The 26,354-nt window shown below is 35.4% G+C and overlaps 1 protein-coding gene and 1 long non-coding RNA gene across 2 annotated transcripts in view; one reads left to right on the top strand and one right to left on the bottom strand.

Annotated features, from left to right (window-relative positions):
* LOC106877244 (cholecystokinin receptor type A) overlaps positions 1 to 26,354 on the bottom strand; it is a 300,397-nt gene that overhangs the window by 117,188 nt on the left and 156,855 nt on the right. The gene's annotated exons all lie outside the window — the stretch shown is intronic.
* Positions 17,033 to 24,630, top strand: LOC149134071 (uncharacterized). The gene is made up of 2 exons (XR_016243123.1): positions 17,033 to 19,927; positions 21,472 to 24,630. It is a non-coding gene; the product is annotated as an uncharacterized LOC149134071 (long non-coding RNA).

Here is a 26,354-nt window from a genome sequence, read left to right as displayed (position 1 = left end):
ATTGAAGAATTTAATAATTTAAAATCATTTAGTCATTACTTAGCTGACGTTTAGAACATAAATTAAAATAGAATTTTTACGGAACGTTTAATTTAGATCACTTTAAAACAATGACAGTCTCAGATGAGTTGATATTTAAAATAAGTTAGACTAAATAGCAGTGGCATTTAGCTCCACATTCGTCTTAAAAGGTTGTGGACACGACTCTTCTACTCCGAGTAAAATTTATAGATAATATTCTAGCATAGAAAATATCAGTGTGTAAGGTCTAACTGTAGATATGTTTAAGAAACAGAATTCGTAGCTAGGCCCTGGTTTTCAATCACAGAACAGTTAAATAATACGTAGGAAAAATGAACCCTGATATTAATAGTAAATTAAAATGAATTTAGAAGTTGTTAAACGCACATAAAAAAAGAAAAGGAGATAATTCGAAATTTTTTTGCTGTCAGCTAATTTTTGGTATTGTGGCATTCAAATATTTCGAAATCCTCCCAAAACCTCACTAAATGCAAAGAATTAGTTTGAAGAAAAGAACATAAGTTAAACGAATACACACACACACACACACACACACACACACACACACACACACACACACACACACACACACACACGCATACACACATATATATACGCACGCACACACACATATATATATACATGCATACATACATATACATATACATATATATATATATATATATATATATATATATATATATATATATATATATATACATGCATATATACATATACATATATATATATATATATATATATATATATATATATATATATATATATATATATATATATATATATAAATATGGCACTGCCTGTGAGATTGAACTCGTGCTTATATCAATTTTTTCCCCTTTGGTTAATATTTAATATATGTTCATGGAAAGTGTAGTTTTCCTGCGAAGATAAATCAATTTTTCTTTACAAAACGGAATGGGCTTCATTAATGGAGCACAAATGACATCCAAAACTCGGAACTTACAGGGAGTTTATTTCATGTTATATTAGACTTGGCATATGTGCAGACTTAAGATATTTAAATGTAGACCAATGAATAATTGTAATGCAGGTGAAAGAAATTAGTTTCATTTTGAATTTGAAACAATATACGCACACAGCTATTCGTTGCCTTTTTTCCAGCTAAAACACTTGCACTAGCAGCAGCCACTTAATGTGTATTACTCTAACGAGGTGCAGTATTGATGTTTCTAAGAGAATGATCATAACTTCTGTCAATGTTACTGTATTAAATGCTTTAAATATCTATCTCTAAATATCTTATTTTCATGCACCTGGCTTTTCTGTGTCAACTACAAACACCAGATTATATATTGATATACTTACACGTATACATACATTCACACACACATATATATATGCATATATGTATATGCGCATATATGTATGTGCACACACACACATACACACACACACACACACACGCACACACGCACACACACACACACACACACACACACACACACACACACACACATATACACTCATATATATATAGACATATATATATATATGCATATATGTCTATATATATATAAAGATAACACTGACATCTCATTTTAACAGATATATTTTCCAAAATTACATAAAAATACCTTCAAATACTAAAGAGTAAATTTATCCAATAAAATCGCCATTGTCTTCAACCACGGCCTCCAGACAACTTCGGAATCTCCTGCAACTCTTCTGGGTGGTCTACTTGTTTAAGTTGGTGAATACTGCCATAATCCTTGTCTTCAGTTCATCTTTGGTGTTACAACGAATTTTGTTGGTTTCTCGCTCAACTGCGCCCCTCACAAGGGGGTTGCAATCTGGGTAGTTAGGGGTGATGTGGTCACAGAAATTTTCTGACAGCGATGTCTGTGTTCTCGTGTTTGTGTGGCATGGTGCAGAGTCTTTTTGCCAGAAATAAGGTCTTCTAGCAGCTACCCTCTCGACCCAAGGCAACACTACCTCCTCCAGGGACTTGATGTAGGCCTCCGTGTTGGGTCTGAGGCCGTGTGGTAAGATGACTGGAGGCATAACATCGCCATCACAAATGATTCTTCCAATCACCATGATGTTGACTGGATGTTTCATTTTTATCACTCTCAGTACATGCCCTCAGATTGCACTGTCCTCAGATTGACACCCAAACACTCTGAAATGTTCGTATTGGAGCTTCCCTTGCGAATGCTAAGCACTACAGCATGTCGTTTCCAAATTTCTGACAGGGTGAATTGCGTCATGGTGCTCAAAATATGAGTATATGTATATATTTATTAATATTTAGCAGAAGCACAGAGTGACTCAAGGTCCGAGAATTTCGTGCGTTGGTACTTATCAAACTAAGTGCCAACGCAAGAAACTCTCGGACCTTCAGTCACTATGTTGCTTCTGCTAAATGTTCATATATATATATATATATATATATATATATATATATATATATATATATATATATACATGCCTACATATATATATATATATATATATATATATATATATATATATATATATATATATATATATATGCATTTATTGTATACTCACACATCCACACACACACACACACACACACACACACACACACACAGACACATACAAATGCATGTATATATAAATATATATATATATATATATAATTCTTTTACTTGTTTCAGTCATTTGACTGCGGCCGTGTTGAAGCAATGCCCTAAAGGGTTTTTAGTCAAAGAAGTCGACACGAGGACTTATAAAATTATATATATATATATATATATATATATATATATATATATATATATATATATATAATAATAATAATAATAATAATAATAATATAGATTTAATCAAAAGATTAAATGTGGCACTTAAAATGTTTGAGGCACCAGAATTTGGTAGGATAAAAACCAAAAACAAAATCAAGAGATTTGGTGAATAAAATTTGAAGTTAAGCAACAAAAATTCAATAGGTTATAGCAGTACGTTCGTTTCGTACAAGCTCCATTTATTCATGTAGTGAGAACACCACAGAAAATACAATGAAAATGCACTCCTCAGCTGCATAATGGAATTCCATTTTAGAAAGTCATTTTGAAGATGTTTGCAAAAAACAAGAGTAAGAGAAGAAAACATACCATCTCGACTATGCTGCTGTTTCACAGACAAGTGAATCAAACAAGAATTTAAAATCTAATTGGAGGGATAGTAATAATTTCAAATTTAGAAGAAGGTAGGTTAAGTAATGGTGGACAGCAGGTTAGGGGTAAATCAAGCATGAGGGTAAGAAAAAAAAGAAGAAGGAAATGGAAGGGCAATACCCTAAGGAGTGGTAAGAATTTGGAAAAAATTTAAGGTAAGGGAATTAAGGTGAAGGTATTAAAGAAATATATCTATTCTACAGTATAAATAGAATAATACAATGAAACACTGAATTATTAAGTTCAAAACTATAGGGAACAATAATAATTAGAACAAGATAAACATATCCAGTTAAAATAAGATATAAATTAATGTGGGGTAGTATTATTTATGAGTAAAACTATAATATTAATGGCCAAAATCCAAACAGAAAGGAAGGGGGGAAGAGGGAAGAGGAAAAAAGGGAGAGGAATAGAGTTAGAAAAACAGGGCTAAATTAAGAGAAATAAAGCTAAGGTTTTCGAAAAAGTGATAGATAGAAGAGACTCAGAATAACTTAGAGAAAATGTAGGACTACTATCAGTGGGTTGGAAAAGGTTAAAATGTATTCTAAGTATATATTAAAAGTCATAACTCAAATAAAATAGTTATTAGTCAGGGAAATGAGAGAAACTAAATTAAAAAATTTAGCAAGATTTACTTTTTAAAAATATTTACTTTTTAAAATATTTAAAGGTGCGGGAGTAACAATGCACACATAGAACCCTAAGGTCAGATCTATTGTTAATTAGATTAGGGTTATCCTTAAGTTTAAAAATTTCGTAAATTTCCAGAGAGCACAATCCACAGCCATATCTACTATTTCTATAAGGTTGTGCTCTCCTGACGATTTCCCATTTAAGATTAAAATCAATACCATTTTCCTTCAATTCCCAAATTTTATTAGATAATGATGTGCTATTGGCTTTATGTTTAAGTCTAAATGAAGAAAAATGGTTATATAATGGTTGTTTAAGGTTGATTGTGCAACCAACATAAATGTAATTATTAGTTGGAGTAGTTACTGTACATTTATAGACTACATTACGGGTTAAACAACGGCCAGATACCGGACAGTGGGCTTTAATTCTACAATTGCAATTAAGAGGCTTATTAGTTATATATATATTGCTATGTTGATTATTGATACAAGTATCTAAATTAGTTACATCAATATTGCTGGTTGTATTATTAGATATGCAATTGATATTGTTTCAGCTAGGAAGATTTATCTCATCAACTATGTTAACAGTTGAAGTATTAATATGTTCATTAACACGTGCATGATTATTGGTTGCGTTGGTGTTATTAATAGTTTGGTAGTTATTTGTATTGTTATCAATAATAAGACAATTTTTATTTTCAAGGGTCCTACCTAGTTCAATGTTTTTTCTATTTAACTTATTGATAATAGATCGTATATTGGGGAGAGTAGAGTATGAGATACGGATTGTGTGTTGAGAGATTTTATAATATCTATGGTTAGGGTCGAAATTTTTTTGTAAGATATCCATAAACTTCTTATAGATGTTTGTAGATACTGCATAGTTGTAAGGGATGTTAAGCCATATAGAATTTTTTCTTCTAAATTTGTAATATGAAGGGGGTTTGTGGTTATCATAAGTATTTGGGGTTATATTATTGTTTCTATTATCATTGGTAGTTTTCTTATTAGGATCTATTTTGTTATGTAAAGTAATTTTCCTATTTTTATTTTTATGGTCATTATTATAATTTCTTAAGCTAGGTATTTTATTGGTGTTAATATGGTTCTGTAGGCATTTATCAGGTTGTATTACATTTTTATTCCTATTGTTTGAGCAGGATAGGTTATTATTAGTAGGTCTTTTCTAACCATTATTTACGTTAATTAAATTTTTATTATTGGTAACATTATTTAGGATAATTAGATTATCATTATTAGTATTATTATCATTATTGTTACTATCACATTTAATAGATTTAGGAATAAGGAAATAAATTTTTTGGTCATAGCCCGCTCTCGATAAAGCTTCATTATAGTAATGGGAATTTGATTTAAAGATGTCATGGTTTGAGGACAGTTTAGTTAATCTATCGGAAATGTTTTTTACAATAGATTTAAAAATATTTGGTGGGTGATTCGATGATCTATTTACATATTTAGTAACTTCATTTTCTTTTCTATAGGGATAGTGCAATTTAGAGCTAATATTAAGAGTGGTATCAAGAAAGTTAACGATTTTAGTGCCATATTCAAAAGTAATGCTAAGGTTAAAGTTTTTAATGAATTTTCTAATATTCTTTCTCATTCTCTCTATGGTTGATTTGTTGTTGGTGGATATGATAAATAACGCAACATCCCTATAAAGGCCTCCTTGGAGTTCAGGAATTTCCCTATTTAGGCAATATAGAAGATATGCTCCAACCAAATTTGTTATTTCAGCCGAATCACTCGATCCCATTGGGATATCAAAGTTATCAGGGGTGTCAGATCTGGTCCAGAGCTTATCTTCGAATTCGATGATGGTTTTTCTAGCTAAAAGTATTATGTCAATTTTTTCTCTAGTAATTAGGGATCTATTTTTAGCAAATATGAGAGCTTTGTTAAGGAGTATAGAAGAAATGCTAGAATAGTAATTGTTGATATAGAATTGGATAAAGGAAAAATTATTATTGTTGTCAATAGAGTTAAACCAATTAAGAGCTTCATCTGTATTAATCCATAATTTAAGAGTAAGGTTTGGAATAATGAACGGTATAATATTATCTAAAATAAGCTTACTTAATCTACCAATATCAGATCTAGTTGGGCAAATGAGTCTAACAGTAGGATTTACGTGAAAGTTTTTCTTATGGTCTTTTAGACTAATTTTTGGTTCACAGGGTACAACAGGTTCAGTTCTATCAGTTCCTCTAAATTTGAAATTACTACTATCCCTCCAATTAGATTTTAAATTCTTGTTTGATTCACTTGTCTGTGAAACAGCAGCATATGCGAGATGGTATGTTTTCTTCTCTTACTCTTCTTTTTTGCAAACATCTTCAAAATGACTTTCTAAAATGAAATTCCATTATGCAGCTGAGGAGTACATTTTCATTGTATTTTCTGTGGTGTTCTCATTACATGAATAAATGGAGCTTGTACGAAACGTACGTACTGCTATAACCTATTGAATTTTTGTTGCTTATCTTCATATATATATATATATATATATATATATATATATATATATATATATATATATATACATGTGTGTGTGTGTGTGTGTGTGTGTGTGTGTGTGTGTGTGTGTGTGTGTACAAACATTTGCATATACGAGGTTGTACCAAAAATGACAGCGGGAAACGTTCTCTACGAGACAAGTCTGTTGTATTCCAAACTTCCATCGCTAGAAGTCACTTGATGCGACACTTAATCATCATTCTACCGACCGGCGTTATCCTGTGAAGTTGTGCTGCCACGTAGCGCATCTTTGTTTTGTAATGCCTCTCCCTCGATCGTCGATTTTTGCGATATCTGAAACAAAAGAACAGTGTGCTTTCGTGAAATTCTGTTTTCTTCTGAGGAAAACAGCGGCTGAAACTGTTGTTATTCCTCAAGCAGCTTACAAGAACGCTGCCATGAGCAAAACATAAGTTTACGAGTAGTTTTCACGCTTTAGGGATGACCAATTGTCGCTTGAAGACCAATCTCGTTCGGGGCGACGGTCGACCTTCCGGACGAATGAAAACGTCACGAAAATGCATGAACTGATCTTGGAGGGTCGTCGCCGAATAATTGAAGAACTTCTTGATGTGAATGGCGTGTTCTGGAGCTTATGTCAACGAATTTTGAACGAGGAATTGCGAATGAAAAGAGTTACAGCAAAATTTGTACCTCATTTGCTCGAATGCATGTCGCGAAATGAAAAAACAGTTAGTTGGACGTTGATCTGGACCTTTTTTCGAATGTCATCACAAGTGACGAAAGCTGGTGCTACGGCTACGATCCGGAAACTAAGCAGCAATAATGTCAAGGCGATACTGATTTATTTCATTGATGCGAAAGGAATTATCCACAAAATTTGTTCCTCCTGGTCAAACTGTTGACCAGACATTTTTATTTGGTATTAAACGAGATGCAGTGAGACGAAAACGCCCCGACCAGTGGCAAAGTCGTGAGTGGTGATTTCATCACGATAATGCGCTTGTGCAGACCCCGGTGTGTGTGAGACAGTTTTTGACCAAAAATTGCATGACCCTGCTTACCCACCCTCCCTATTCACCCGATCTTGCCCTCTGCGAATGAAAGTACCATAAAAGGAAAACGTTTGCAGATGTGGAAGAGGTGAAGAAAAAAAAAAACAAAAAAACAACGCAGGTGTTAAAAAGCATCACTTCGCAAGAGTTCTAGGACTGCTTCGAGCAGTGGAAAAATGCGTCTGGACCGATGCATTGTTTCCAATGTAGAATACTTTGAAGGCGATAAAAGTGTAAACATGTAAAACTAAGTGAATAAAATAATATTGCAAAATTCCGGTTTCTTTTGGGTATATATATATATATATATATATATATATATATATATATATATATATATATATATATATATATATATATGGCAGGAATGTCAACAAAAGAAAGAAAGAGACCTCGATATTATGCAAATAGAGGAACGTATCTGTAAAGATATGTGACATTTATTCAGTAGCCATGATAAAACTCCGAGTTTCCGATGCACGGGCGGGGTTCCGCTCCAACCATCTCTTCAGTTGTCCAGCTACCGGAGATGGTTGGAGCGGAACCCCGCCCGGGCATCGGAAACTTGGAGTTTTATCATGACTACTGAATAAGTGTCACATATCTTTACAGATATATATATATATGTATATATATATATATGCAATGTTAATTCTCTAAATGAAGTATTAACAGTAACTGCACGATAAAGTGTAGTATATTGCCACTTAAGTGTGGCTGACCCCTAGGGGTGGATGTTACTGTTGCTTTTAGCCCCAGGAGGACATCTCCTCCAGCTGGCTTATCGACACACGACTGTGTCCTGTTTGCCAAGGGAGTTATCCCTCTCACCTCGACCAGCAGCACGAACGTATCCGGATTTCAGGGTTATTTCCCTTCGTCGGCGTTCGACAGCTGATGACCTTGGTGAGAGAGACAAAAACCTGGCAAACCTTATATGTTCTTTTCCAGTGAAATTCTTCACTGATATTGAAAAGGTGAAAACAAGCAATGTTAATTCTCTAAATGAAGTATTAACAGTAACAGCACGATAAAGTGTAGTATATTGCCACTTAAGTGTGGCTGACCCCTAGGGGTGGATGTTACTGTTGCTTTTAGCCCCAGGAGGACATCTCCTCCAGCTGGCTTATCGACACACGACTGTGTCCTGTTTGCCAAGGGAGTTATCCCTCTCACCTCGACCAGCAGCACGAACGTATCCGGATTTCAGGGTTATTTCCCTTCGTCGGCGTTCGACAGCTGATGACCTTGGTGAGAGAGACAAAAACCTGGCAAACCTTATATGTTCTTTTCCAGTGAAATTCTTCACTGATATTGAAAAGGTGAAAACAAGCAATGTTAATTCTCTAAATGAAGTATTAACAGTAACTGCACGATAAAGTGTAGTATATTGCCACTTAAGTGTGGCTGACCCCTAGGGGTGGATGTTACTGTTGCTTTTAGCCCCAGGAGGACATCTCCTCCAGCTGGCTAAAGGTGAAAAGGTGAAAACAAGCAATGTTAATTCTCTAAATGAAGTATTAACAGTAACTGCACGATAAAGTGTAGTATATTGCCACTTAAGTGTGGCTGACCCCTAGGGGTGGATGTTACTGTTGCTTTTAGCCCCAGGAGGACATCTCCTCCTGGGGCTAATAGCAACAGTAACATCCACCCCTAGGGGTCAGCCACACTTAAGTGGCAATATACTACACTTTATATATATATGTATATATATATATTATTTTTGTATACATATATGAATGTATACAGTCAAACACATACAAACATATGTATATATATAAATATATATTTATATGTATGTCACTATACAGTTTTATTTTAAGATTTCTTGAGAATAGAGAAAGAGCCAGTTTCTAACCTAGATCGAAGGTTTCTTCATTGGAATTTCAATATGTATGCATGTACATACGTACATATGTATGTATGTATGTATGTATGTATGTATGTATGTATGTATGTATGTATGTATGTATCTCTCTCTCTCTGTATATATATATATATATACATTTAACAATAAGCCGTTATATGTATATCACTCTATACCATACTGTAACTCACGCTGAAAGGATTCTTCAATCAAGCTGCCATCAGTATTAATTTTAATGTCTGGGATTTATTCTATCGGTCTAGTTTTTCCTAATTGTTAAGTTACGTGGGCGTGAGCATAAGTGACGTACTTCTACAAAATTTTTGTCTACCAAATTCACAATTCCCCTAATATTATAGAAAACAACCAAATTTTGTGTGTATGTATATATATATATATATATATATATATATATATATATATATATATATATATATATATATATATATATATCCTTACTGTTGAAGAGCGTAGCTCGAAACGTTAAAGACTTTCTCTATTCCCGAGCGTTAAACTAATAAATCCTTTTGTTGTTTACACCACCTGTCCTCGTCTGTTGTTTTTTTCGTAAATTCTCCCACATATATATATATATATATATATATATATATATATATATATATATATATATATATATATATGTGTGTGTGTGTGTGTGTGTGTGTGTGTGTGTGTGTGTGTGTGTGTGTGCGTTTGTACACATATGTATGCATGTATGGATGCATGCATGCATGCATGTATGTGTATACACACACACACAGACACACACACACACACACACACACACACACACACACACACACACACACACATATATATATATATATATATATATACAGAAATAGACAGACGCTTATAGTGCTCGCAGCTCACTGACTTATATGAAAGGGATACGTACATACTTGATTAAATAACGATATATATATATATATATATATATATATATATATATATATATATCTACACACACATACATACATACACACACACACATGTATGTATGTATATACTCACACACACATAAATACAGTGCTCTACAACAAACTTATCGCCAGAGTAATAAAACGCAACGTTAATCTAACTTATAACATCATGAAAAATTATCGAAAATGAATGAAACTTTCCCTCAGTGTCTTGTAGGCTGTCGTTTAACTAATATGGCTTTCACTCGATTAGGCATGGATTTGATTAAATTATCAATGACAGACTGATCATGTTTACCCATTCTCCAGTCATTGCTTCTTTAAGTTCTGTATTTCATGTAATTATAGACGTTGTTGCTCAAAACTATCCCCTAAGATATTACTATATGTTCTAGTGGATTAAGAGCTTTGAATATCACATTTCAGAAATTCAGTTTTGTGAGTTCAATTCGAAGCATAGTACATCTTCTACAGCATAATATGGGGCTCCATCACGTTAAAAGAAAAATCTCCTTATCATTTCCATTTTTTAAGAAATATATGGATAATAAGCGGCTTTTAGGCATTTGACAGAATTTTAGGCCATAAAATCATTTTAATGATTTTCAACAAACTGGGTTTTGATCTCCTTATCGTTTAGTTCTCCGTTGATTTAGTTTTCATGTCGCACGTATATTTACCTTTGTTGGAAAATTGGCAGAATTCGCATTCGTCAGACAATATTATTGACAAAAAAAAAAACAAAAAAAAAAAACGGTGAGCTGGCAGAAACGTTAGCACGGCGGGCGAAATGCTTAGCGATATTTCGTCTGTCTTTACGTTCTGAGTTCAAATTTCGCCGAAGTGAAATAACTTTAATCGTTGTTTGAACCCATGCTGATATATTAGTGTTTTACGATGGTTGCTGCTATATTCAATCGTCGAAACATCATTTTCGTTCTATATCCACTACAAACTTGATACGGGGTTTGTGCCTATGACAATATTATTTGACTGTTCTCTGTAAGTGTTATAGAATAACAACAATCTTCCAGTAGAGGTATATCCTTTCTTTGTGTTTTCGATGCCTATACTGGGGAAGAACTGGGTGTGTCAGCCACATAGACCACGTTAAGATGAAGCTTTCGATTTGCTTATATGTTTTAGCCACGAGGAATGGCAGTTCCCATGAATCTTTACAAGGTCTCCAACAGAGTGAAGGAGTGAGATAAGGAGGAAGGTATTCTCAAATCGGAGACTTAATCTGATGCTTTCGGCGAAGTTGTCTCCACTAAAGGTGTCAAGTAGTAATGTCAAACCAGGTAAAGATTTAAGTTAACAACCCAAGGAAGTCACGGTCGTATTTGAACTCGGAAAGTAAAGACCAGGAACTAATACCACAAAGCATGCAGTACGGCGTTCGTACAGTTCCGCAAATCCATTGCTCATCCCCGAAAGGATGAAGAACAAAATTAATCTTGAAAGGATATGAACTCAGAGCAAAGTCGGAACAAATAGGCGAGGCATTTTATCTGACGCTTTAATGACAGACTTTGTTAGGAGTCGCTTTTTAAAAAAATATTGTAATTGTGTTACAAAAGAAAAACTCCAGCAACGCTAAGTGCTTGTGTATGTCGGTATATAATTTCATCATTCTCATTCCGGGTTCAAAGTCTATTATCATCAAATTTCCCCCTGATTTGTCTAAGCAGAAAAATTAACATATTAAACTTTCCATGGGTTTGGGTTAGATTCAAATTATCACAATGGTCTCGAATATATATTTATAAACACATACACACACGCACATATATATTTATTTCATTCCTAAACAAAACAAATCAATACCTGACTTTACTGTCCCCCTTCTTGTTTACTTCACCGACCTGAGCTAAATAACGTGGTTTGTTACATTTTAAAAATTTTATGCTTCAGTTTTTTTCATGAAGTTTTTATTTTCGCTACATTGAAAAAAGACATCATATCTTTTACAACATACATAAAATTTGGAAAATCTGTCACGTTTCCAATTATATTTTTTTTTAGTTTACATGCCGTTTCGCTGTCATTTTGACAGAGTGAGGGAAACTTCCCAACACCACATTAACATATTATCCACACCTCCCATATTTTCTCCTTTGTTTCCCAACTACATTAGCTAGAAATACTTGATCATGAGTAAGAGTGATAAATCACATCTGTCAAATTCTTTAACAAAGTTCTTTATAATCTCCTTTAATTGGTTTCTCAATAAATGTCTTTTTTTAATGGAATTCTATGTATGTTCACCCACATAATATTAGCTTTTATCATTGGCACAAAGCCAAACAATTCTGTGGATGTAATGCAGTCGATATAATCGACTCCAATTCTTGGCTGATGCATATATTATTCACCTCCGACGGTTAAACGATAAAGTTGAAATCGTATCATAAAGTGACTAATTACACTCGTGTCTGGCGTTCTACCGATTCTACCATTTATAGAAATAATAGTAATAATAGTTCTAATTTTGGTACAAGGCTAGTATTTTTGAGGGGTGGGGGTCGATTACATCGACCCCAGTGCTCAAATGATGTTTATTTTATCGACTCTAGAAGGAAAAAATGCAAATACGACCTCAGTGAAATTTGAACTCACAACGCAAATAGCCACAAGAAATGCCACTGAGAACTGTTGTCCAGTGCAGTAACGATTGTCAGCTCATTGCTTTTTTAATAGTTTAAAATTTTGGTATAAAACCAGTAATTTTAGTATAAAGGGGTTAGTCAATTACATTGATTCTAGTATTTGACTGATACTCTATTTTATCGACCCAGAAAGGATGGAAGGCAAAGATGATTCCGGGTTCGGGTTTTAGAGTTAGGGTTAGGGTTAGGTTAGGGTATTTTTCAGCTACTATTTTCGGAGACATTTTTGCCCACCTCTCCCTCCAATTTTTTCATTTTTCACATTTTTCCGTAACTCTAATCCTAAAACCCCAACCCTAACCCTAAAACCCTAACCCTGACTCTAAAACCTTAACCCTAACTTTAAAACCCTAACCCAACCCGAACTCTAAAACCCTAACCCTAACCCTAAAACCCTAACCCTGATCCTAAAACCCTAACCCTAACTCTAAAACTCGAACCCTAACCCTAAAACCCTAAAGCTAAAGCCAGTACAAACGCATGAACGATGTCATAAATAACAGTACCGCCGAGAGTTGTTGTTGACAAACAACGGCAGTAATTTTATTCAAGGGAAAAGATCCCATTACACCACCAGAACGTCTTGTTGACAAACCACAGCAGTAATTGTTTTCACCTCAATAGACGTCATTGATTGGTTGAAATTATCGAAATACGACAACTTTAACACGAAATAACTTCGAAAATAATGAATTTTCTTAAAAACGCCAAGAATAAATGATGTTTTAAATGAGACATTCTACCAGTATACGAAATTTGCATTGTGTGCAAAAATAGTCCTGGTGCCAACTGCAAAGCCAGAAATGTAGTCTACAAAATAAGCTGTATGGATGGTGAGTGTAAAAACAGAAACACGACATACATAGGTGAGACGGCAAGAAGTTTGGCTGAGCGTGTAAACGAACTTTGGAGGGACTATAATAATCAAAAACAAACCTCGGTGCTCTACCAGCATGCCAAAGGACAACATGGTGGTGTACTGGACAGAATTAGCATAGAAATCCTGTCTAGACACCCCGGTGACGCATCGTTGCGACAAATACAAGAGTCGGTCCTCATAACTGAAACGCAACCAATTTTAAACACCAAATACACGTAGATGAGGGCCTTACAATTGCCCATGGTTGCATGTGTTGTTCACACATATGATGCGGAATATGAACGTAAATAAATTAATTAAAAAGTCTCTATCTGATCTGATATAAACGAAATTGTTACAAACACACATATGGACGCACATACTTACATATAAGCACGAACACATAAGTGCGTGCACACATATGAGCGTGCACACATACGAGCTTGCACACACTCACATGCTCATACCAAACAGTTTCGAAACAACGCCAAAACAACGCCAAAACAACGCCAGATCATATATTCAAAATAAATGGAAGTGGAGAGACAAGTTACTGAAGAGATTGCAAGAGTGCAATGAAATAATTTAACAAAAAACTATATAAATTAATAAAGGACTGAACCAGTGCGTGTGTTTATTACCGGCATAATGCCTCTCCCAAGGTTTAATTGTATTTCTTTCAACACACGTATCCACATCAAGAATCTTGCACACCAAATACACATACGAAATATGATAAGCTCCAGCCAAGCTAGCAAGACGTTGAAAGACACTGTGTTCTGCTGTCTAAAAATCAAAATAACAACCAGACAGCTCTACTTTATTAAAAATGCATCACTTCCAAGTTATACACGAATGCCATCAACTCAGCTGTAAGAAGACTGAGGCTCACAGAGGGCCAAGCAGGCAGACTAAGACACACACTAGTGGTCAACATCAAAAACAGAATGTACAAAGAAATTAGCCAGTACCAAAAGAGAAAAAGGTTCTTACAACAAAACCTCAAGAACATGATAACACCGTATGAGGAGTTAAAACTCGCAGATATCATCCATCAGGAATATAACTATATAAACCGAGCCTGTAACAAACACTTCAGCAACAAATTGAAATGGATGAGACAACAACAACCTCAACACACAGGAAACAAAGACAAATACCCAAATAACATCAACGGGATTCTGATGTCGGACTGCGAACTACCGGAGATATACAATGCCATCGCAAACGAAAATAGTCACACACCTGGAATGTATGGCTCAGTACTACTGGATGAAAATGAAGCGTGTGCCGTAGGATTACCACCGAAATATGCAGTGTATAACAAGGTCAGTAAGATCAATTGTCTATCTGAGATTGAAAAAACATTTACTAAGATTAGATGGAGGTTAGGACACCACTACAACAACAACTCAGTTGTAAGAAACCACCACGACAGTAATACGCATAATATTCACAATGCAACCAACAATAACAATGGAAATGGCAACAATAACTACACCGCCACCACCACCACCAACAACAATAATGATTACACTACCACCATCAGCAACAGCAATGATAACAGCAATAGCAACAACCACACGAACAACACCGCACACACCAGGAACAACAGCAACAACAACGTCCGTCACAATAACAACAGCAACAGCAACAACAGCAGCCACACATACAGTGATAACAACAATGGCAACAACAACACCTTAAAAAATCTCTTTTATAACCCGGTTGACAAATCCTATGATATGACCCGAATCTATCCAACGGATTTACCTTTCAACAAAAGAGTATGCATCTCGCCATACACAGATGATAAAACAGAAGCCATGATCTCTTTAGCTAGAAGCAGACTCAAGAAAACATTAACACGTTATATAGCAACTGCACTAACACAAAACGAAGCAGAGGCCCACCAACTCGGTACAGTAGCTGCAATGGGCACAAGAAAACTAAAACATAGAGTTAGAAACAATGAGATAGTATGCCTCCCTACAGACAAATCAGGCAGGATATCGGTAGACAGCCTGCAAAACTACACCCATACGATGCAAAAACATATAGAAGATATGAGAGAAGTTACACCGCAAGAATATGAAAAAGTAGAGAAAATTCTCAATGCACACATGGGAATGTGGTGTAACATACTCCAACCTAAGAGACGCACAGCACAGAACTTCGCATCATCCAACAACGACATTCCTAAACTCTATGGGTTACGAAAAGACCATAAACCCATTGCAGACCCTATCATGGGCCCCCCATGTCGACCGATATGTGGTGCCAATATTGCCAGCAATTATAGGCTGTCATTCTTCCTCTCACAGATATTAAGACCACACATCGAGATGTCTCCTGATGTTTGTGAAAGCACTGAGGACCTCCTCAGCAGAGTCAATGAATGTAACTGCTCCCATGACCTGACAGATTGTATTATAGGCAGTATGGATGTAGTATCTCTCTATCCATCCATTGACATTGACTTTGCCGTAGAGAGATGTGTTGAAATTATTTTGGAAAGTGAAGTAACCTTCCGTGAAGTGAACACGAGGGAACTAGGCCTCCTCCTAAAGCTCGTTTATAATAATGAATACTTAGACCACCACGACCTAACTAGATTCTGCCCCACCAGGTCAGGACGAGGTAGACCACCTACGATCACATCAGCTGCTAGAAAAACCACCGCAGAGCGTTGGAAGGGATGGAATACACCCACCCACGACCCAGAGGATAATATCCAAACACGAAAAATGGTTGCACATGCTGTAGGTGCAAGTCTGAAGACCACCCTGCAGAACCATATAGTTAAATTCAATGAAAAACTATACATGCAGGTCCAGGGAGCGGCTATTGGTGTCAGTGTGGCCGGAGACGTGGCAAGCCTATTCATGACCTGGTGGGACAAAAAGCTGAAAACAACTCTCGAAGAACACTCAATAACACTCAAACTATACGGGAGATATGTGGATGACATTAACATCGTAGTCAAAACACCATCAAACATTCAGACTGAAGAGAACGAGAAGATCGTGATGGAAAACATCCAGAATATAGCTAATATAATACACCAGAGCATCAAGGTAACAATAGATTACCCAACAAGACACCTAAACATGAGACTCCCAGTACTTGACACAGAACTTTGGCTAGAAACAATTAATGACAAAGTTCAAATCCTCCACTCACATTATATGAAACCTATATCTTCAAAGTATGTTATCCATAAGAATTCGGCTCTATCACACAGTGTGAAAATCAGTATATTAGTAGCCGATTTGGTTAGAATAATGAAAAACATATCCCCCCTGTGCAGGCCATGGGAGGGGCAAAAACATATTCAAGACTTCATGCATCGCATGCAATTTTCGGGATACAGCCAGAAAGATAGAATCCGGGTATACAGAGGAGCTAACAAGAAATTTGAGGAGATTGTTGTCAAAGATACAAATAGAACACAACCTAGATACCGTAACAAACAGTGGAATAGACTACAAAGGATTAGTGACAAAACAAACAAAAAGACCACGTGGTACAATACCGACAAGTTCCAGGGAGTAATGTTTGTGGACGCCACGCCACACGGAGAACTGACCCGCAGATTTCGAAAAATCCTCAAAAGTACCAAGTTGAGGATAAATGTTATAGAGAAACCAGGGAGATCAATTAGATCAATAATATGTAAAACATATCCCTTCAGAAGAACAAGGTGTGTTGAGAGTTGCATTGTGTGCAAAAATAGTCCTGGTGCCAACTGCAAAGCCAGAAATGTAGTCTACAAAATAAGCTGTATGGATGGTGAATGTAAAACCAGAAACACGACATACATAGGTGAGGCGGCAAGAAGTTTGGCTGAGCGTATAAACGAACTTTGGAGGGACTATAATAATCAAAAACAAACCTCGGTGCTCTACCAGTATGCCAAAGGACAACAGGGTGGTGTACTGGACAGAATTAGCATAGAAATCCTGTCTAGACACCCCGGTGACGCATCGTTGCGACAAATACAGGAGTCGGTCCACATAACTGAAACGCAACCAATTTTAAACACCAAATACACGTAGATGAGGGCCTTACAATTGCCCATGGTTGCATGTGTTGTTCACACATATGATGCGGAATATGAACGTAAATAAATTAATTAAAAAGTCTCTATCTGATCTGATATAAACGAAATTGTTACAAACACACATATGGACGCACATACTTACATATAAGCACGAACACATAAGTGCGTGCACACATATGAGCGTGCACACATACGAGCTTGCACACACTCACATGCTCATACCAAACAGTTTCGAAACAACACCAAAACAACGTCAAAACAACGCCAGATCATATATTCAAAATAAATGGAAGTGGAGAGACAAGTTACTGAAGAGATTGCAAGAGTGCAATGAAATAATTTAACAAAAAACTATATAAATTAATAAAGGACTGAACCAGTGCGTGTGTTTATTACCGGCATAATGCCTCTCCCAAGGTTTAATTGTATTTCTTTCAACACACGTATCCACATCAAGAATCTTGCACACGAAATACACATATGAAATTTGAAAGTGTTTAGTTACAAAAAATTATTTTTTTCTATGTGCCGGCCAAAAGGAAAAGATCCCAAATCTCTGGTTACCCAGTCCTGGCTGAAGGAATATATCCACAGACATGACAGTTGGGATCTATATACACTGGCAGCTATACCAACACTATGGATTGGCAACAGAAAATGATGGTATAGGCACACCGTAGAAAAAGTCTCAGAAAATGAGAAAGTAACCATATTCCGGGATATGCGAATACATACAGATAGAGAGATCAAAGCGAATAGACTGGATATAGTTAGAAATTGCCAAGGAAAAGAATGCCTTCTAATCGATATATCAATGTTAACAGATGACAATGTATCTCGAAAAGAAACGGAGAAACTCTCAAATACAAAGATCTGGAAATAGAGGTAACCTGAATGTGGAGCCTAAAAACAGAAACAACCCCTATAATAATAGGTGCATTAGGTATGATTAAAAATCATTCTGACAAATACATAGTCAAAACACCAGGGCTTACGAAAGTATATAACGTACAGAAAATAGCACTACTAGGCACCGCACACATCCTACGTAAAGCACTTTCAATACAGTGAAACTAAGGGCACCACAACAAACCACAGAACATAGCCAAGGCATACAGAGCTGCGCTTGGTAGTGCAGTGAAAGCACGTGATAAAAATAGGATTACTGAACAATAATAACAATCCTCCTTTCTACTATAGGCGTAAGGCCTGAAATTTGGTAGGAACGGACTAGTCGATTACATCGACCTCAATACTCAACTGGTGCTTAATTTATCGACCCCGAAAGGATAAAAGGCAAAGACGACCTCAGCGGAATTTGAACTTAAAACGTAGCGTCGACGAAAGATTATATTAATCCACTGCTTTCCTAATATAAATAACGTTCGAAGCAATCAATACATCAAATTATCTCATACTTATAAATTTGTGGCTTTGGGTCGACAAAAGAAATCTTTATTTCCTTCCAGCATTAATTATTTCCTTCATTAAGTATTTCTTAGATTAATTGTTTCCATTATTAATTGTCAATATCAAAAGCTAAAATTAATAGTAATTCACTTCAGATTCTCAATTTAAATTCAAGAGGGAAGATATTTTCCATGTACCCAGCATTGACAAAATAAATGTTACTAGAATATAAGAATTATTTTTCTTGTGGACGTCTCCTTTAACCATAATTTCTGTCACTAAATTATAATGTGTCACTTTAGAATTTTTTTTTTTGTTCTCGCCAGTGCGCATACTATAAGAAATATTTTGTAAAATCATTTTTTTCCAAGAGACTATAATTTTTCACGAATATAGTAAATTCTTTGTTATGAAATGAAATTTTGATACGAATTTTTGCTTCATGGAATTTGAAAAATATACTGTTTTGACATACAGTTGGAGCGTTGGTACAACATTTGTGTTAAAAATGACTTTAACTAAAGTGTGTGCACGAAAATCTGTGGAATAGGTAAAAAAAAAATGATAGTTGTATAAATATTCTTAACTGCCACTTGTAGATCGATTGTGAGATAATGGACAACCGCCAAGGAGACTAATACTTTCTCAGCAACTTTTTACTAAACATTATCTTTCCTTGTGTTTTGGTTTCAACAATATTATCTAAACATTCTAAGGAACTAAATACAGGTGAGTGCAGGTGAACAATTAATTAAATATTTAACGGTCATATATTTATTCATTAGTTCATTTGTTGAGTTGTTTCAATAAATTTTCTGCACGTTTTTGTTAGTTCATGCAAAGATATGATCAATAAGTTTCTGTGATACCTGTGGTTTTAGACACATTAACTGTTAATAGAGCAATATTCACTTGATTGATGCCTTCCGCATGTTTTTCTCTACCGGATTATTCGTTGAAAATATATTTGTAATATTCTATCAATATCTTATTAGCTTTCAATTCAACTGAAAAGCAAAATGATGGCCAGCAAAATCAGTAGAGCTCCAGACAAAATCTCTAGTGATATCGCGGTAATATTTTATGTTGTGAGTTCACATGTTGCCGAAGTTAACTTTGCCTTTTTCCTAAGTAGATGTCGATGAAATGGTAAACTTTCGTCATTCGTCGACGAGGATTCAGTTGTTCGATCAACTGAATTACATGCTCATTGAATTTACGTGTAAGTGGCCGAGTATTCTAAAGATACATGCACTCTTAACGTGATTCCTTGTTAGAACCAACGAAGTGTAACGTGTAACAAGGCTTTAACTTTTGAACTGCAAGTATAATCCACCTGAATGGCTTATATACAGTTTTCTACAGTTTGATTTCACTTACAAGTATGGGTAGACCCGATACTATAGAAAATGATTCTTCAGAGATACACGTCGTAGAATCGATCCCAGGTCCTCATGGTTGTAAAGCAAACTTCATCTTTCGATCATATTGTGCGACATGACGCCTACGGTCAATGAAATAAGCCCCAAATAAAGTAGTAATGTCAAACTTTATCGGCTTCCACTCTGCTATATAAACTTTGTATATTGACAGGAAAGTTAGAAGCCACAAGTTGAGATAAAAAAAGGATGTTCTCAAATCAGCCTTGCAGAAATAAACCTACTGCTAAAGGCATTTTATCCCTGACCATCCTATCTTTTTTATATCTAGAACTACGTTATCGTATGGTCATTTTTCTGTTCAGATGGTAGGACGTGGTTTGAGAGAGACTTGGCTACAATTTCTGACAGATTAAACAGCTACGCAGAAGCATCACTGTCGGAAAGTATTCTACGCAAGCAAAAATTGTAGAGATGATGTCTCATATGAATTAGTCACGGAAGTGAATGTGAAATGAGTTCAGAATCGTGAAACCGCGTTACGATCTCGACCCACCAGGAGCTCATTACTTGCTTTAAGGAATTCATCGCAAACTCATACTCAATCTATTCTTTTACATGGTTTCGTAATTTGATTGCGGCTATGCTGGAGCACCACCTTAAAGGGTTTTAGTCGAAGAAATTGCAAACCTAGTACTTATTCTATTGGTCACTTGTGCGGAACCGCCAGGTTTCGGGGACGTAAACACACCATCGGTTGTCAAACGATGTAGGGAGACAAACACACACACACAAATATATATATATATATATATATATATATATATATATATATATACATACACACACACACATCTATCTATCTATCTATCTATCTATCTATCTATTATCTAGGATGATCTTTCAGTTTCCGTCAACCAAATCCACACAAACCCGAAGATATAGTAGAAGACCAAGAAGCCACGCAGTGGGACTGATCCCGGAACCATGTAGTTGGGAAGCAAGCTTTTTACCACACAACCGTGCCTGTTAATCTTTCTTTTACATTGACTCAAGTTCACACATTTCAGGAGTTAGAATTAACGAGTACGTCTTTCTATATATTTCAGGATTGGGATAGGAAGTGAACACAGACTATGGAGGAAGGTACTTATATATAGAAAAGAAGTTATTTCCTTCTACTTTTTTTCAGTCACTGAATCTGATTTACATGGGCACAGACCTTAAATTGTAGGGAAAGGGAATATACAGTCTGTTCAATACACCGCAACAAATTTTTCACCAAATTTGACAAAAATACTCATAACCCAAACCCTAAAGCTAAAACCAGTACAAACGCACGAACGATGTCATAAATAACAGTACCGCCGATAGTTGTTGTTGACAAACAACGGCAGTAATTTTATTCAAGGGAAAAGATCCTATTACACCGCACAACGTATTGTTCACAATTCACAGCAGTAATTGTTTTCACCTCAATAGACGTCAGTGATTGGTTGAAATTACCGAAACACGACAATTTTAACACGAAATAACTTTAAAAAGATAAAATGTTCTCAATAACACTAAGAGTAAAAGATGTTTTATATGATACATTCTACCAGTGTCCCAAGTTTGAAAGTGTTTCGTTAAGAAAACAAGTGGCGTCCGCCAAATCAGAAAGATCCGCTTTCACTTCACTTCGTTTTTTCAAAAATTTCTTCGGATTTATATGTTTTCGATATAGGAGAATACGATTTTGCCAAAAATAACGTTTTCAAAATTTTAATTCACCATGTCCCTTCCCCACCTGAATTTCTTAAGTTTTAACTTCTTTTCGAATTTTCTTTTTAATCCACGTAGAAAATACAGAGATTACGAATCAAGGAATTTTTTTTTTTTTTTTCAATTTTAACTTTTCTTAAACAAACACTCAAATGCCTTCCCCCACCCATTACCTCCCTGCTTTCAAAAAGCTAAAAACTCCGAACGTTTCAGTTTCGTCTGATGTTTCACGCATGCGTAGAATTCTACTGAAATAGCAGACCATCACCAGAAAATCTGACATGCTAGAAACAACAGCTAAACGACATTATTTCTGAAAAAACTTCCCTGCTTTCAAAAAAGCTAAAAGTGAAACATTCGGAGTTTTTTTTTAATGTGGGGAGGTGATGGGTGGAGGTTGGAGAAGAAGATTTGAGTGTTTTTTAAGAAAAAAAATTTAAAGATTCGTAATCTCTGTATTTTTCTACGTGGATTACAAAAAAAAAAAAAAAAAAATCGATAAAAGTTGAAAATTTAAAAATAGGATGGAGAGAGAGAAATTAAAATTTTGAAAACGTGTTTTTTGGGCAAAATCCTAATCTCCTATATCGAAAACATAGGAATGGGAAGAAATTTTATAAAAAATAGGGTGGGGTACAAATCCTTTCTACTATAAGTACAAGGCCTGAAATTTTTTATGGGGGTGAGGGGGCCAGTCGATTTGATTGACTCCAGTACGCAACTTAATTTGTCGATCCCGAAAGAATGAAAGGTAACTTTTTTCGATTCTGTCTTCTGTAGAATACGCCAATAAAAAAGATATCTTTTAAAAATATCCCAGCCCACTACCAAAACTTTCAACTGTTTTTCGATTTTTTTCTAGTTTTAAAATACGGACAGTCCAATTTTGCCATTCGTTTCTTTTTGTAATTTCTGAATAATTCTTTAAATACTTCGAAATCAAAATTGTTAGATGTTTGTGTAAGAGAAAATCATTTACTACCAGAAAATTATCTTATTAAAATAAATTATCTCTAACATACCTTTAAACTGTTGCGAGAAAAACATTTACTAATAGAGAATTATGTTATGAAAATAAATTATCTGTAACATACCTTTGAATCATTGCAGATAAAGTATTAAAACTCGAAAACTTGCCCACGAAGTGTACAATCAAAATTTGAATTTGATTGTGTTCTTCGCTAGGGGGTCACTCTTATTTCTAAAAAAAAAAAGACCAAGGGTCGGTTTTGTTAAAAATAAAGAGAGTGCGTATTGCGTCATTCTTCCAATTTTCCCGGCAATGAAAGTTTTGCATACTTGCAATATACGACAACACAGAGACACTACCACCACTGGAGACACGCAAAACATTGTTTACTCAGAAGCATTGTCGGCTTCACTGAACATTTGCTGAAGTGTGCAGTCTGCCTAAACATCACAGAGATGGCACTTTTCGCAATGAAGCAACTTTCTCTCCATGTACCTCTACGGATACCTCTACGTTCTCATTCGGCATCAATTTCTTTACATTCCTAAGTCTCGATTGCATACTTTTACATGTTTGCACTCAAAATCAAAACAAAGTCCTTTCTCGTGCAGATTATTAATATACTTTACTTTATTTCTTAGGCGTTCATCATTCATCAGCCATGGAACCATGCATTACTCCATTACTACTGTCCCACCTCTTCAAACTAGAATAACTCATTTAATTTCGAGAAGCATAGCATTCCTATACATTTATGCCAAACTGCCCACATCACTAACCCTGTTTACTCATATGCTTATATACGTACACATACATAGAGCCCCAAAGTCCCTTTTTCATTCTATTGGCCTCAACATTGTTATAAACTGATACCAGATATGCTTGCAGAAAATCATAATACTTTTAACATGGCGTCTTCATTGGGAAAGCCAATGTATATGTGTGTTGTTCACAGTTATCAGCAAATACTATGAGACAAGTAAGAACTATTTCTGCTTCTACGTTACCCAATTTGTAGCCATGAAACTGAGTTGCTAATATTGTTGTATAAGATATGAAAAGATTGAGCAATCCTTTGGTTACCAGCGTAAAGTTACTTTTTTGCACAGCAAACCTATTTTACTACAAAAATTAACACCAAAATGAGGCTGGGTCGCAAAATTTTGAGATCATTTTGGAGGCAATGTTAGGATTTCCTTCTAATCTAAGCTGCCATTGTACATGTTTTGGTGCCAAAATTTCAGAATTGTTAATCAGAAAATGACCGAAAAATATGTTTATAAAGAAGAGTTGTTTGCTCGATACTTCTCGTGTGCCGATTCTACCCATAAGAAAGAAACAAATAATGCATGTGGTTGTAGGTAATAACACCCGAGTAACGCCGGGGTGCATTGTTAGTATTATATATATTATACATACAAACATACATACATATATATATATATATATATATATATACACACACGCATATTGCTTACCATTACACGAACATGTATGCATACATTTATAATACGCTCTTAGTTGTGAAGTAGCTATAATTGTCACAATGCATAACTGTCTCCACAATCTAATTCATCGGTCTGATGTCTACTAAAAACTCCCGTCAATGTACTTATATTATTTTATGATGATTTTACTTCATTGTCTCTTCAAATTGATGCCAAGACACCTTTAGGTGTTGGTTATTATAGAGTAAGAACAGCAGTTATCGAAGCGCGCGAAGTTTTATATCACCAGCTGTGAACAAATTATGTGGGGTGAAGTTCCTCAGGTTAATGCGTTTTTATCTCTTTATTTGAATACATCAATTTTTATTGCAATTCTGCATTAATGCATAGCATTATATATGGTGAGAGTTTTCAAGGTTCATTACAGCATCCAGATTAAAACATGTATTGTAACAATGGCAACGACGATGACGATAACAATATTCTTATCATCATCAGCATCAACGGCAGCAGCAGCAGGATAAACATTAATAACAGCAAAAGTAGCAATAATCATAACTCTTTCTAATTTTGACATAAGGTCAGTAATTTTGAGGGGAGGGGTGAATCATTCACACTCGACTGGTATTTGTTTTATCAAATCCTAAAGAATGAAAGGTAAATCGGCCTCGGTGGAATTTGAACTCAAAACTCAGGATGTAGCAAAGCATTTTGTCCGGCGTGCTAAGGATTCTACCACCTCGTCACCTTAAATAAAAACATGAAAGACCGAAATAACTTCACTCTATTCTGAAAGAGAGCAAAAAATTCGCTACCGAACTCTTAGATACCCATCAGCTTGATCAGATTGAAGGAAATACGCCAACTGCTGCTGCAAAGAAAATAAAATTAATTGCAAAGACAAAAGCACATGAAAAACTAGCTAGCAGATGGGAACAGAAACCTCTGCATGGCAAGTATGTGGCTCGTAGCAAACAAGCTGATGTCGACCAGAAACGCATGCATCAGTGGTTACGAAGTTCAGGGCTAAAAGCAGAGAGTGAAGGTTTCATATTGGCTGCTCAAGACCAAAGCTTATTAACCCGGAATTACCAAGCCAATGTGATAAAAAATGGAGCTGACCCAAAATGCCGATTCTGTAACGATGCAATTGAAACTATAGACCACCTAATCTCAGGGTGTAGAGTCTTAGCACCTGTAAAATATAAATCAAGACATGACAGAGTTGGCCAGTATTTACACTGGACAATATGTCCGCATTATAAAATCAAAACCGCTGACAAATGGTATAAACACCATCCTGTGACTGAGAGAGAAAATGCATCGATTCTCTGGGACTTCCTCGTACATACCGACAAGGCAATAAAAGCTAATTAACCGGATATTATAAAAGATCAAACAAAAAGGTGTGTTTATTAATTGACACGAGTATTCCTTGCGATCACAGTATAACGGGGAAGAAGTTGACAAGATCAGTAAATATAAAGACTTGTTAATAGAAATTGAAAAAATGTGGCATCTCAAGGCGACTACCGTACCAGTGATTGTAGGATCTCTAGGAATGATAAAAAAGGGTACTAAAACCTATTTGAAAA

This window comes from Octopus bimaculoides, chromosome 9 (assembly GCF_046866305.1).
Source record: "Octopus bimaculoides isolate indiv1 chromosome 9, ASM4686630v1, whole genome shotgun sequence".
NCBI lineage: Eukaryota > Metazoa > Mollusca > Cephalopoda > Octopoda > Octopodidae > Octopus > Octopus bimaculoides.
Note: the sequence above shows the minus strand (reverse complement) of the source record. Positions and strands in the feature narration are given on the sequence as shown.